The sequence below is a fragment of the Eupeodes corollae genome, chromosome 1 (assembly GCF_945859685.1).
Source record: "Eupeodes corollae chromosome 1, idEupCoro1.1, whole genome shotgun sequence".
Lineage (NCBI taxonomy): Eukaryota > Metazoa > Arthropoda > Insecta > Diptera > Syrphidae > Eupeodes > Eupeodes corollae.
Window position 1 is genome coordinate 280,950,687 of NC_079147.1, and position 14,681 is coordinate 280,965,367.

Below are 14,681 nucleotides of genomic sequence, written 5' to 3' on the forward strand. Positions count from 1 at the left end.
GTGAAAATTTTGACAGAATTTTAGAGTTGAACATTATTGTTTCTGTTTTACTACAGAACAAATTGAGAGTAAGGTTGATGTTTGGAATTTTTTGATATATAAGAATGAAAGATTCTGAGTTTGTTGCAGAAATGTTGGTTTTTGTGTCTGTTGTCTGTGAACTACATGAAAATGTGTTTTTCGTTAAATATATTTGATGGAAAGTAATGGGCTTTTTAAAAATAAAACGACCAGTTTCATCACTAAAGACAATACTTTTTCATACATTTCAAGGAGACAATCAGTGAAGATACGACGTTTCTGATGGCAACAGAGCGGATAAAGGTCTTCTAAGACTTTATTCAAAATATTGTAAAATAGTTTTTATTACAATTACAAAAATTGACGAGGAATTGACAAATATGGATTTTCGTCAACACTACGACTGCCAGCAGCTATATTTTCTTAAAAAAGATTCGATTCTTCACATCACTAACATGTGCAAAATGCTTAAGTTCATTACGACGAGTCACTCAAAAGTTCTTCAATTTTGTGAACTGTCACTGCAACTTTTTGACCATTTTTATACTGAATTTAAGCAAATTTCTTGTGTTATTGGGGCATTTACTAAGCTAGTGGCTACGAAGTCAGGGCATACTGATTGGCTAAATGCAACTACAAAATGAGTTGAAATTTTATCTCTGTGTCAAAATTTCTTAGTTAGTGGATCCTAGTTTTGAAGTTTCTCAGCTTCTTTGTAAGGACACACATATTCAAAATGGATTTAATCGTTAAGTATTTTAATGAAGGGTGGCCATTTTTGTTGATGACACCTGTCAAATTTTTTGTTTATCATTCAGTTGTTTATCCCAAATCATCATGGCAAGTTACACGATTGAAAGCACGTTCAAATGATAAAACTTTATTATCAAAATGAGTGTTCGTTGACGCAAACGTTGCACGCATTGCGACCATTTTACGGTAGAAGTGGTTGCCCTTCACAGTCGACTCTTCAAAGTTTGGTGGCCAAACTTGAGACGACCGGTTCAGTAAAAAATCAGCCAATACCCGTACGTTCAAGGAACGCATGATCGATTGAGAACATCGCCGCTGTCCGTGAAAGTGTTTAGCAGAACCCTAGGCAGTCTATTCCTCGCTGTGCACAAGAAGAATTTTGCATCGGGACTTGGGCCTACACTCGTACAAGATCCAACTGACCCAGCAGCTCAAAGGTCATGACCCTAGATAACGCTGTGCGCTGTTTGTTCGCTGACTGGGCTTCGAATAATTTGGAAGAGGACCCCAATTTTGACAAAAAAATCATATTTAGTGACGAAGCACATTTTTGGATGAATAGCTGTGTTAGCAAATAAAATTTTCGTATATGGGACGACATCAACCAGGTTTACCAGGAGTGATAACACATCCTCAAAAAGTTACCGTTGATTTTGAGCATACGCGGGCGGTGGCGTAATTGGTGCTCAGTTTTTTGAAAACGTCCTTAGTGATGCGGTCACCTTCAAAAGCGAGCACTTAATAATGATGATAACAAATTTCTTATGACCCAAATTGAACCATATGGACATAGACGACATGTGGTTCCAGCAGGACGGTATAGCTATCATTGAATTCGATCCGGTAACATTTTTGAATTGATATTTGACTATGTTTCGCTTCTATTAGGAATAAAAATTGTATACTGGTCGATCGGAAATCACACACAAAATTTGGTTTAAGCAAAAAAAGTGTAATTGCGAATTTGTTTTTCTCTAAAAATGTGTTTTTCTATTTCCCGGACGGAAATTCATTTTCCTGAACAGCTTATACTTTTATGTTCAAAAGTGAAAAGAATCGTTCCACTGATTTTTATTCCAATTTCAAACAATTCCGATGACATTTCTGTCAGTAAAAGTATTTCGGTGGATTTCAATCAATACATTTTTTTCAATGACAGAAACTTTTAATGATAGCTATAAACAGCCTGTCAAGAATATTTCAATGTTTGTTTTCAATGATGAAAACCAATGATAGCTACAGCTGGCGCCTGTGAATGCGCACATAGAATCGTGTATCGTTTCATTTTCAGTTATAGGACTGTTTGCACTTGACAAATGTCAGAATATGTCAGCTCCAAAAGTAACAGCTCCAAACATGTTTAGTTGCCGAAAGTGTAAAGAACTCTTAAAATATTCCCCATTTAATCAAGCTTTTACCATATTTGATTTTAAAAACGGATATAATTGAAAATTTATAAGGTTAATATAATTTTTGGTGAAATATTTAATAATAAGTTAAGAACATACATATGTATTTTAAAATTGCTCAGCGCTGCTGCGGCAAAAATTGTCATGAATCGTGTGTATCTTCCGAGAAGGTATTTGAACAATTGGTTTTTTTTAAAATTGGAGATAAAAAATGTATAAAACTTTTTAGATCATTCCCGTATTGACCCCTTAACTGGATTATGTGATTGAAATGCCAAAACTCGAGATCATTCACCAAACTTATATTGCAAACCATTTATCAAATAAAACGTTTTCATACAATACAGAAGAAAGCAGTATTGGAGTAAAAGGTTTTTAAAGAAAAACATACAACCATGAACGAAGTATGGATCCCAAAACGTTCTTAAGGTGTTACAATAAAATACTGAAGTATCTATCTGTCCCTACTTCCGATCTTACCAAAATGTTCATTTATTTCAAATTCTTTTCTAATTTTTATACTATGGGAACGAAAAAATCACATTCTAATAATCAAAGAAAATACAAACAAAATCAACCAAAATCTGATTGAAAACTCGCGATAAGATGAAATATTTTGTATTTTGGCACATTTTATTCCAATGAATTGCACTAAACAAACACAAATTGTCAATTGCAAACAAATGACCAACGCCCTCAAAAACGAAAGCAACGATTTTATCTTCGAGGTTTTTCACAATTTTATTTGGAAATCTTCATTCCTCAATCTTGATCCACAGAAACCTTCATTCGGTAGCAGAAAAGTGCTCTACTTTTACACTTTATTATCCTTTTTCCAGACAAATCGACTCAGACAAGGAGACAGAGACAGGATAGAGAGATATAGACTTAAACAGGAATGTCCATCGTGGATTTTATAAATTTGCTCTAAATACTCAGGATAATCCTTAAATCCTTGAAAGTATCTTATCTTAGAATCTCAAGGGAAAAAGTCTTTCTTAATCATCTTCAGGTATTTTAAACTCGAAAAGAAATGTTGTAGGCCTATGTACCTAACCTACCTTCCTTCCAAAAGGAAAGAGGTTAATTAGCTTAGGAACGTAATTGAATACTAACAGTTTGTGGTTGTTGTTGGTTATACGTATGTGGACATATGTCAAATGTTTTATCTAATTGGATGAAATCAAAGAGAAAACATATGGGAGGCAAGTATACCTATGATGTGAGATGAGTGTTAAAAGGGGTGGAAAAATCAAACCTCCCTTCATACAGAACTCACTTCATAGCACAGCCACAGCCATAGCATCGCATCATCATAATCAACGGAACGCACTGGATGTAAAATGACCCGCAACTCACTGATTTATTAGTCAGGGATTTGATGGGTGTCCTTTTACATGTTTCGTGATGTCGTGTCGTTGTTGTTAGGATGTAAAATGTGCTTCTAAAGGGACTATGTTCAATGTACAATGTACATCTAGTATAGTTGGGCGTCTGGAAATACTTTTACTTTTGTTCTTAGGTTTTGTAGTGAAGTAATAATAATAATTAGTTTGCGGCTGGTTTTTTACTACTAGACCACTAATTTAGATTTATTAAGATTAATTAAGGGGTTTGTACTTCATAACGTGTATACAATATGCCTGGTCTATACCTTGAGGCTTCATCTTTGAAAGAAAGGGGTGGTGGTGCATGCGCGTGTTCCCAATTGCTTTGCCAAGTGGTGTCGATGAATAATTGTATTATTTTTTGTTTCCTTCCACGGAAAATTTATGGTTTCACGTTTATAAAATTATTGTTTTTTTAAGGTAATTTTTGAACTCATGTTCGTTTTTTTGTTTGTTATTTGTGTTTTTTTTTTAAGTTAAGACTTTTTGTTAGCGAAATGAAAGGGATCACGCACTAATTTTAAAGAGAAAATTGTTTATAGTTCTTTTATTGTCGTAAGCGTGTCATTTTATTTAAGTTTTTTTTTTTAAATTTATATCTTTTACAATGAATGTATTCTGCAGGAGCTCTACAATTTCGGATATGATGGCAGCAGATATAAGATGCCTCATGCAGAATAACGTACTCTGGATTGAAACATTGAAAACAATTGAATCATGGAAAGTATAGTATTATCCATTTTGCGGTTTCAAAATTAAACGTAAATAAAACACATATAAAATATTTTTTTTTCATGATATTTCTTTTTTACTATAAGGTTTTAAAATTTACCATTATTTGAGAAACACTGTACATCGTTTAAATGACCACCACGTAAATTTTTGCAAAGGACCGATTCTTTTGATGTAATTATCGACCACTTTTTGAACATATTGACACAATTTTGTTTATTAACATACCCACTGAGTGAGAAAAGTGCTTCGTCTCTGAAGAAAACTTTGTTAGAAAAATCACCTTCCGTCACTTGTTGTTCAAGCACAAATTCGACGTACTCGTATCTACGATGTTTTGAAACGTCAGCTTGCGTCAGTTGTTGTGTGAGCTGGACTTTATATGAATGGATCCAAATGCAAAATACGCCATTATGTGCCGTAAGACAATCCTAACTGCTGAGAACGACGATGAAACGACACTTTCAGGTCTTCGGCAAAACTTCCACTTAGGCGCCAGTTACAGCTATCATTGGTTTTTATCATTGAAAACAAATACAATTTTTTTGACAGGTCGTTTATAGCTTTTATTCAAAAATTCTGTCATTGAAAAAAATATCCTGATTTAAATCTACCGACAAATTTTTATTGATAGAAATCTGTAATTGGAATTGTGTGAAATTGGAATACAAATCAGTGGAACGATTCGTTTTACTTTTGAACATAAAAGTATCAGCTGTTCAGGAAAATGAATTTCCGTCCGGAAAATAGAAAATAAAATTTTTAGAGAAAAATAAATGTGCAATTACACTTTTATTCTCAAACAAAATTCTTTGTGTGATTTCCGATCGATCAATATATAAATTTCATTTCAAATCAAAGAGAAACACCATCAAATATCGATTCAAAAACTTTTGCGTTCAATGATAGCTATAACTGGACCCTTACAGCAGCGATATTTTCAGTGGTACCATCGAAACGATGATGCACAGACCTGACAGTATCTGTAACCAATTCATATCTCTTCAAATTTCTTCGCAATAATGCAAATTGCATGCCTAGTTATACGATTTAACCATAATCTCCTCTTCAAACACGCGTTTAATGAGGCTGTGGCAGAATCACTATTTTTGTAGTAGGTTTTAACAATTTGTATGCGTTATGCGATCCATTTTCGTAAATTTTAGACTTTCAACTGAAAAAAAAATTGGTTTAACAACTTAGTTCGACGGATGTTGTTAACCCGTTACGATGATATGGAAAAGAGTCATCCAATTGGAAAAAAGGATCATCTATTTATTTATTAAAGGGCAGTAGTTTATAGAATTATCTTAGTGATTTTTAAATGTTTTTTTTGGTTGCAAAATAGAAGTTTTCATTTTATGGGTATGTACATGCACCCATAATATGAAAACTTTTATTGGGCAACCAAAAAAAAAAACATTTAATGTCCTCGATAACTTTACGAACTCCATCTTTGAGGTCCTCAATTGATTGATTTGGGAGCATAGCTACGGAGCTTATGTTGATGTGTCCCCAAAGAACAAAGTCTTTAAAGAATTGACTCACAAGAATTGTTTAGATTTTAGTTTCCAAAAGTCAAAAGATGACAATTGACAACTGCCCAAATAGTGGGCTATTAAAAATGAAAACAAATTGGTCAACTATTTATTAACTTCCCATAGGAAGTTATTGTAATGGGTCCGATTTGTAAAATTGAAAATTTTGACATTTCTCGAAGTTTAAAGGTCCCTAGAGTCGAAATAAAAGATTTTTAGAAAGATATCTGTGTGTGCGTGTGTAAGAACGTTCGTCCGTCCGTACGTCCGTACGTTCGCGAAGTATTTTTCGTCGCCCATAGCTCAAAAACCAGAGGAGATATCGATTTCAAATAAATTTTGTTATACAGATAATAAGGCAGAAGGATGCAGAAAGGGCTCTAAAGAAAATGACGTGGGTGGTTTTTTTTTACTATAGCAGTTTGAAAAAAAGGTGAAAATTTTGGTTAACTTTAAATACCTTACGAACCAAAAACGCTAGAGACTTGAATTAAATTTTATATTATATATTGTAACGTGATATCAAAGAAATATATTTTTTGAGAAACATCCATTAATCGGTTTTTTTATAAATAAAAAAAAAAACTGAAAAATAAAATTTTTCAACTCCAAAATTGTACGACTAAAATATGATTTTATCTCCAAAACAATTTTGTGCAACGAAGAATAATGTTTTTGACATCCGATAAGATTTTGAGAAAAATCGAATTGACAGATTTTTTTAAATAAAAAATAAAAATTAAAAAAAAACATTACTCAAAGCTGGTAAAATTATCGATTCAAATATCTTTTCAAAAACTTGAAATTTAGGCTTCAAACTAATTTTATCTTATAAGAATGTTTTCAACATTCTATAAAATTTTGAAAAAAAAAATCGAATTGACAGTTTTTTTTATAAAAAATAAAAATCTAAAAAAAACATTACTAAAAGTTGGTAAAAATTGAATATCGATTCAAATATCTTTTCAAAACTTGTAGATATTGGCTTTAAACTACTTTATTGTTGTTAACATTCAGTAAAATTTTGAAAAAAATCGAATTGACAGTTTTTTTTACAAAAAATAAAACTCTAAAAATGAACAATACTAAAACTTAGTAAAAATTTACTTTCGACTCAAATAGCTTTTCAAAAATTAAAAATATTGGCTTCAAACTTATTTTATTTCACAGAAAATATTGTTTTCGATATTCAGTAATCATACTTCATACTAATATTATAAATGCGAAAGTAAGTTTGTTTGTTACGCTTTCACGCAAAAACTACTTAACCGATCACCATGAAACTTTGCACATACACTCTTGAAGGTATGAGAAGTAACATAGGATACTTTTTATTAAAAAAAAAATTAAAAAAATTAACGAAAAATAAGAAAATTGTTTGTCAAAATATCGTCAAATTTAGCTACTTCAACGTCATCTAGCATCATAGTAATGAAGTTTCAACCCTGAATACTGTAATACCAACCCACTGTATTACCGACGGTGACGACAATATCTAATTCAATTGAATATAGTTTCAACTGTTTCTATTTTTTCTATATTTACCGTACATGTTACGAATTTTGAATGCTTTTGTCTGCGCATGTTGTTGCATCATGTTAGAGGTCCAATTAGCTTTACAGAACTTAAAATTGTCAATGGTCAGGAATGTCAAACCTACCGAGAAGCATGTGAAGCTCGGTGACTGTTAGAAGATGACAATCATTGGGATGAAACTATGGAGGAAGCTGAACAATGCCGATCGCCAGATAAAATCAGGGAACTTTACGCTACGCTTTTTTCTTCTTGCGGTCTTTCTAACCCTCAAACTCTTTGGAATAAGTACAAAGAATACATGGCTCAAGATATTTTACATCAACTGCAGCAAGTACACACAGACATTACTTTCAATGAACATGTCTACAAAAAAACGCTAATTATAATCGAAAACAATGTTTTTACGATGGTTGGAAAAAAATTAGATGATTTTGGAATGTCCAGCCCTCGAAGATACAATGAGAATGATTTTGATAATGAAATTGCACGCGAGCTAGATAATGATTTCATAGCACTGCAACATCAAGTGGCAGAATTAGTCCCTCAATTACTTCCAGAGCAAAATCATGTTTTCCATCAAGTTTTACGTAAAATAGACTCCGGCAGTGGTGGACTCTTCTTTCTTTAGAATTCAGAATTATTTATTTCTGTTACGGTGAATATATTTTAACATTTGTTGTTGCATTTTAATAAGCATATATTAAGGTGTTGAAACTTCATTGTCTGTAGTAATTTTTAAAAATTGTTGATCTCAGCCAAGCAATAAAATGTAGTTATTATATTGACTCATTTCTATTATTATACCCTTACCCTTTATCTCTCATACTTATTTAATCTCTCCACTGCGGACGACGCCGCGGGTAAAAAGCTAGTTTTTATATAAAAATCCAACAGTCCGTTTTTTCATAAAAAATAAAATCTACAAAAAATATTACGCAAATTTGGTAAAAATTGATAGGAGTACATAAAGATATATTTTTAAGCAAGACAAATCGACAGACGGGATGGAAAGTTATCAGTGTTGGTCGCATCCCAGCCTCTTTTTTTATTTATATTGCGATAGAGGATTGTTGAGAAATCAAGTCATAAACATGCTCTTTTCAGATTCTGACAGAAAAAGTTAAGCAACCCATTCACAATACACCATTGAGCCAAAGAGCCAATTGGACTGGAGTCGATCTAAAATCTATTTGGTAAAACAAAGATGGCTCGGATTAACTTTGCCGATCCATTTTCAGCAAGTTCAAAATCAACGAGCCTGAGCCAGCTAGCCAAGACTTGGCTCTTTCGTGTGTGCGGAATCAACTTAGTTTTGTCTGTTTACACAATCTTATCTCATTACCGCAAACAAATTCTCAATGTTTCTTTCCCAATTTTTAATTTTTCTTAAGTCTGTCATGTTTTTCTGCTCACAAGTTTTGTAATTTTAAGATATTTTTCTGTGCAAACGACTGGAATTTTTTTGTATTTATTTAATAAAAACACTTTTTATGTTGATTATAATTTAGATACATACATATACATACGAGTACATTTGGCCTATGCTCGAAATGAAAAATATATGTACAAATAAATCAATCTGTGAAAATGGCTGTGGCTCGGTCGTATATTTGTACCGAGTACAAATATGCAATTTTGCTTATAGTTCTGAGAATATCAGATATTTTCTGAACAGTCAGTGTTTTGTCAATACCTGCCAATGAACTAACAACTGTACAACTAATATATTTGCATCTGCCAGATTAACAATTTTAATGTGTAATATCGTAAGGAATTTGTATTTTTTGTCTTTAATATCAAAACTTAAAATGTCACTCTCAAATGCATATTCAAATTTGCGCTTGTGCAAAAGTTTTATTATTGTATACTTATAAAAATGAAAAAAAAGTTTCACAAACTGTCAGATGTCTTTAACAACGAAATCTGTCCGTTTAAAACTTCGTGTCGTCTGACAATGGCTAAAAATGACGTTTCTGACAATATTATCACACAAAATTTTAGTTATTTTGGTTATAGATAGTTTGCTAAAATTGTAAGATCTCAAAAAAATCTGTCTCTTTAGAGTTTGGTTCTTATGCCGTACAACGTGAATATGCAAAGCTTTACCGCTCTCTTTCTTTTCTTGGCTTTGCAATATTCAAGAGTTAGAAACAGTGTGCATTCTGATTATTAGAAAAAAGGTGGCAAATTCAAATTTTGTGTACATTTTCAAACAAACTGCGTACAGCAAATGATTCCAGATCTCACTTAAGTCTTGATTATTAGGAAATTTCACAAACTAAATATGTTTGACTTTCTTTATAACAAAGCTTAAAAGGTTAGTTTACAGCACATTATCTAGTCACTCAGTCACCTAAAATGCGCAATTAATTTAAGGGAAAATGCCTCAAATTGTTTCCTATAAAAAACTCAACAAAAACATAAAGTATCGTAATTTTCTAAGAAACTGTTGTATACGACCGACCCTGACCGAGAAAATTATAAAAAAGTCATCATATCAACGATATTTTTGTTTTCAATAATTATATGTTTGTTACGCATTTTATTAATAATATTAAAATCAAAACAACAGGTTAGACATTATGACAACAAATTAATTGTTTACCTTGCAATAATACCATTCTGCATGCACTTGAAAAGTGATTCCCTATTTCTCACCCCTCATAGTTAGGTATAAGAACGACTGCCTATACTGTCTTCCTTAATTGTTTTGTAACATCATTCAAAACTCTTCCAGGTTCTTGAATATTTTTATATTTTCTTTTGCAAATGCAAACAAATACAAAAAAACTACCATAAGAATGCAATAAGCTTTTCGAAAACGTTCCCACAGTTTGAAAATCTGCTGATACCTAATATACAAAACGGTGTCCGGTTTTAAAAAACCCACACAAATTTATCTACACAGCAAAAATTTGTACAACAGTAAATAAAAATACAAAGCGTATACCTGACTTATAGAGATGCATATTATATGCATGCATATTCCATAGGATGCAGAACATATATTATGCATCGCAGTCTCAAAACTTAGAAGAAAACAACAAAAACGGCAAAGGAATGCTCCCAATGTCTGTTGGTTTATCTACGAGTACTTCTTTTTCTAGTTGATCTATCGGATTTCATGTTGCATCATTTGTCGCTGAATTTGAATCGGGTATTCAAGACTCCATCAATGGATAAATGTTTTATAATGTAGATACAATTATTCTAGGTCATATATGAGTTTGATTTTTGTGTCTTTCTACAAGCTTGCAAAAATGTTTAGATACGGTTTTTGAATAAGTTTAGAGCGCGGGGCTATAAAGGAGTAAAAATCTTGAGGATGGGAAATGCCAGTAGGAGTTGATAGAAGAAGGAAATAAATTGAATTTCATTCTTAGAAAACTTTGTTGTCTATTTTCGTAGAATTATCAGGAGAAGATTTCATTGATAAAAATATAATATGTCTAATTTGATTCGACTGATAAAAACGTGTTTTTTTTTTATTACTGAAAATATTTTTTGAGAGGAACCTAATAACTAAAATTCTTACTTTAACTTTAAAGGAAATCTTTTTAAAATCTCAAGAAAATAACAGAACACTGAACTTTTGAACTCACACTGAAAGACCAAAATATTATATTCAGGAGTGAAACCCTTTTTAATTTTCATTAATTTCAGGAAAATGCCTTTACGATACAACTAAAAGAATACTATAAAGCATTCGTGACTATTATCGCAATATTCTATGGTTTGGTTTTGTTAAAGCTTCTGCTAGTTATTCTTTAAATTATTGTAAACTACAATAGGTTAGCCTCAAAAAAGATTTCAAAAAACATCAAAACCACTCGGTAATTAAACCGCGGCTGTCAAGAGCTTAGCACCACTTCAACTTTTAGTGGTATTTTTTATTTTTAGTTCAAATATCTTTCTGTTAACATATAACAGAAGTGGTTTCGCCCAAAATCGCACTACTAAAAATTGAAAAAAGGGGCTGGTAACTGATAACTTCCCATCCTGTCTGTGGATTTGTCTTGCTAAAAAAGTTTGTAGGTTTTCATGTTTTTTAAAAAAAGTTGTCAATTGAATTATTCTAAAAAAAATTAAAAATTAATAACAATTTTTTGCATGTGGTAAAATAGTTTGGTTGCAAAATCTATTTTTGTTAACGAGAATATTTTTTATTCGTTTACCAATTTTAGTAACATTTTTAAAAAGTTTTTATTTCTTATATAAACAAATACATATTGGATGAATGAAATTAATTTGAAGTCAATACCTTCTATTGTTCACGTGATATTGAGAACCGAACATTATTTTTACCAAATGTTCGTACTGTTTTTTGTAGATTTTATTTTTTTATAAAAAAACGGACTATTGGATTTTCCATTCACTGAATGTCGAAAACAATATTTTATGTGGGATAAAATAAGTTTGAAACTAATATTTTTAATTTTTGAAAAAACATTTGAGTCGAAAATCAATTTTTACGAACTTTTAGAAATGCTTTTTTTGGGTTTTTATTTAAAGTCGATATCTCTACTAATTCTTGAGCTACGGACGACGAAAAAAAGTCGCGAATGTACGGACGTACGAACGAACGAAAATCTTATATTTTGAGGCTAGGGAGCTTGAAACGTCGAGAAATGTCAATTTGTTTTTAATTTGACAAATCGGAACCATTACAGCAACTTCCTATGGGAAGTTAAAAATTCCCTCTCTCTAGTTTTGTATCGAAGAGTTTTCGATTACGATATATTTTATTGGGCTACTTCTTCCAAAGATTTACTAAGAAAACCCGCGATCTTAATAGCGTGTGTCTGAATAATGGGGCTTCTTACACGTCTGTCACCTAAAAACTCATTTTCCGTGCAGGACAAATACTGCCACCTACACGTCTGTCGAAACAATATTTGAAATCAGCAAGTCCTTTGCATCAGAATGGAATGCTTTTGAAGTGGTTTCCCTCCCTATTTATATTTTCGGAAAAGTTATACTTTTGATGCAACTTTGAAATTATTAATGGCTTTTATTTCACGAACAAATGTTAACTATCAGTCACTTTGACAGTTCAAAACTTTCAACTCATCTCCCGAGCAATATTTAAGACATCATACAAATTGCTTACAGTTGACCATCTAACGATGGAATTGTACGACTTTGCTTTGAAATCTATCAATTATGTTACCAGTCAAATTTTTATTGCAATGTATTTGTTTAATGTCAATTTATGGGCAGCTATTACCCGAACATTGACCTATCTAAAAATATTGTAATATCTGAAAAATCATATGCAAGTAGCTCAAAGGATATCTTCAAATTTGTCAAGAAATCGGAATGGTTTCATAAGGGTGCATTCACAGCAGACGTTAAAAATTATCAATCCCCATCTTAAAAATAAAAAACGCAGCTGTCCGAAAAAAAAAACGAATTGGGCAGGTTTAGGCGACTTAAGGTACTTGAAGGTACACCAACTTTCTAGCATCTCATAACAGCAACAGCATCTAGGTAACTTTATTGAAAAGTTAGCCAAGAACTATCTCCCAAAATATCAAGTCAAGTCTACTAGTGTCAAGATGACAGCTGATCATGCTTGTTCATTCAATGGAAAGCTGAACTTTATTACTCTGTGATTTATATATTTTCTACACAATTCCATTTAACGTTTTGTGTAAAAGGGTTCCTTGTGAATTTGGAAAATAAATGAGTAATATTTCCTTGCAATACAAAATAAAAACCTTGATAGACTTATGCGCAGCGTTTTGTAGACAATAATCTGTTTGGTAGTTCTTGAAAGATAAATTATAGGTAGAATTTATTGAAGTAAAGTTCTGAGTTTAAAATTTATGTCACATGGAAAATTAACGTCAAAATTTACGATCAAAGAATGAAGTTCCTTACATTGCCTGAATCTAAGACCGCATTAACATGAATGTAAAAATGACGTTTCTTTAATTTTGAAGTATGAATATTATAAGGACCTCTTCAAAGTAAAAAAAAAAACAAAATAAGTACGAAAATATTTGAATTTGTTTGTGTGATTCTTAAACGCACCGATTACACAATTTAATGAGATGGCTCCGAAGAGAATTAAATGTCAGTTTTGACATTTCAGCCATATTAAAACTATTAAAAAATCACTTCGAATCTATGGGCTTACTTATTTGACGGATTCTGTAATTGGTACGATTATTATTTAACTTTAATTTTTAAATTTCAGTATGTCAAAATTCCACCACTACTTACTAATTCATTAATAGCCATAAAATTCGATTATAATGTGGCTATGTAACCATAACCACCCATAAATAAACAATATTAGTTACGCTTGCCGATATGTCTAAATCAACCCCTCTCCGATCTCAGTCTCAATCTCAACCAACAAAATGAGCAACAAACTTGCAACTTATTCAATAATGTTTCATAACTGTTTTTCTTTTTGTTGTTGTTGCTCCCCAGGGATGCAATTATTATTTCAAACAATTCATTTAAGGAAATCTCTCTCTGTTCGTAACCTCCGCGCGCCGAGGACCGGCAAGGCAAACCTTTTTCATATACAAAAGCGATTTCCTCGCACTAGTTATGGAGGGTAGTTCAATATAATATAATAGACCGCTATTCCTCTGAACCTTCATAGAGCTATACACTCTACCAAGGGTTACCACTCATCGTATCTTTCGTCCTTATAGCATTTTGCACGATTAACAAAACAAACTGTCCACAGATTTGTTTTTTTTCATTTTCCTGAATTCTGTTCAGGGTGAATATTCTGATGTAACTTGAAACCTTTGCCATTCTATTTTAACGTAGCCATGACAGTGGTAGCTGGGTGTTTTGATGAGTAAGGGTTGCTAGAGAGGAACAGGTTTGTTGTTTTATTTTTTATTGTCTTCCTCTTCTTTTTGCAGCCATAAAATAGGGGATGATTTTCATAGAAATGGCCAAATAGACTCCGCCTTTTTGAATGTTCTCTGGTCGTTCATATTAAAGAGAGGAACACATAGAAGATGAAACACAGGAACTAAGGAAAGTGGAACACTAAATATTTTTTTTTAATCTTTTTAAAAAATGTCTTTTCACACTTTCTAATTAGCAAAACAACGTCGCTGGCAGGAATTTCAACGGTGCGTTGTTGCATTATGTCTTTTGATGGAGGAATAGGTAGGTAAATCTTGTTCTATTATTTTCCCTTCATCTCCTGAAGTAAATTGTTCGCTTCAAGGAAATGAGTGTCGTATTTCAATTAAAGAAGATCTGGAATTAGTCCTTTGACAATCACATAACAATTGAATCGCAAACAAGATGTCGATTGATTGAAAAGC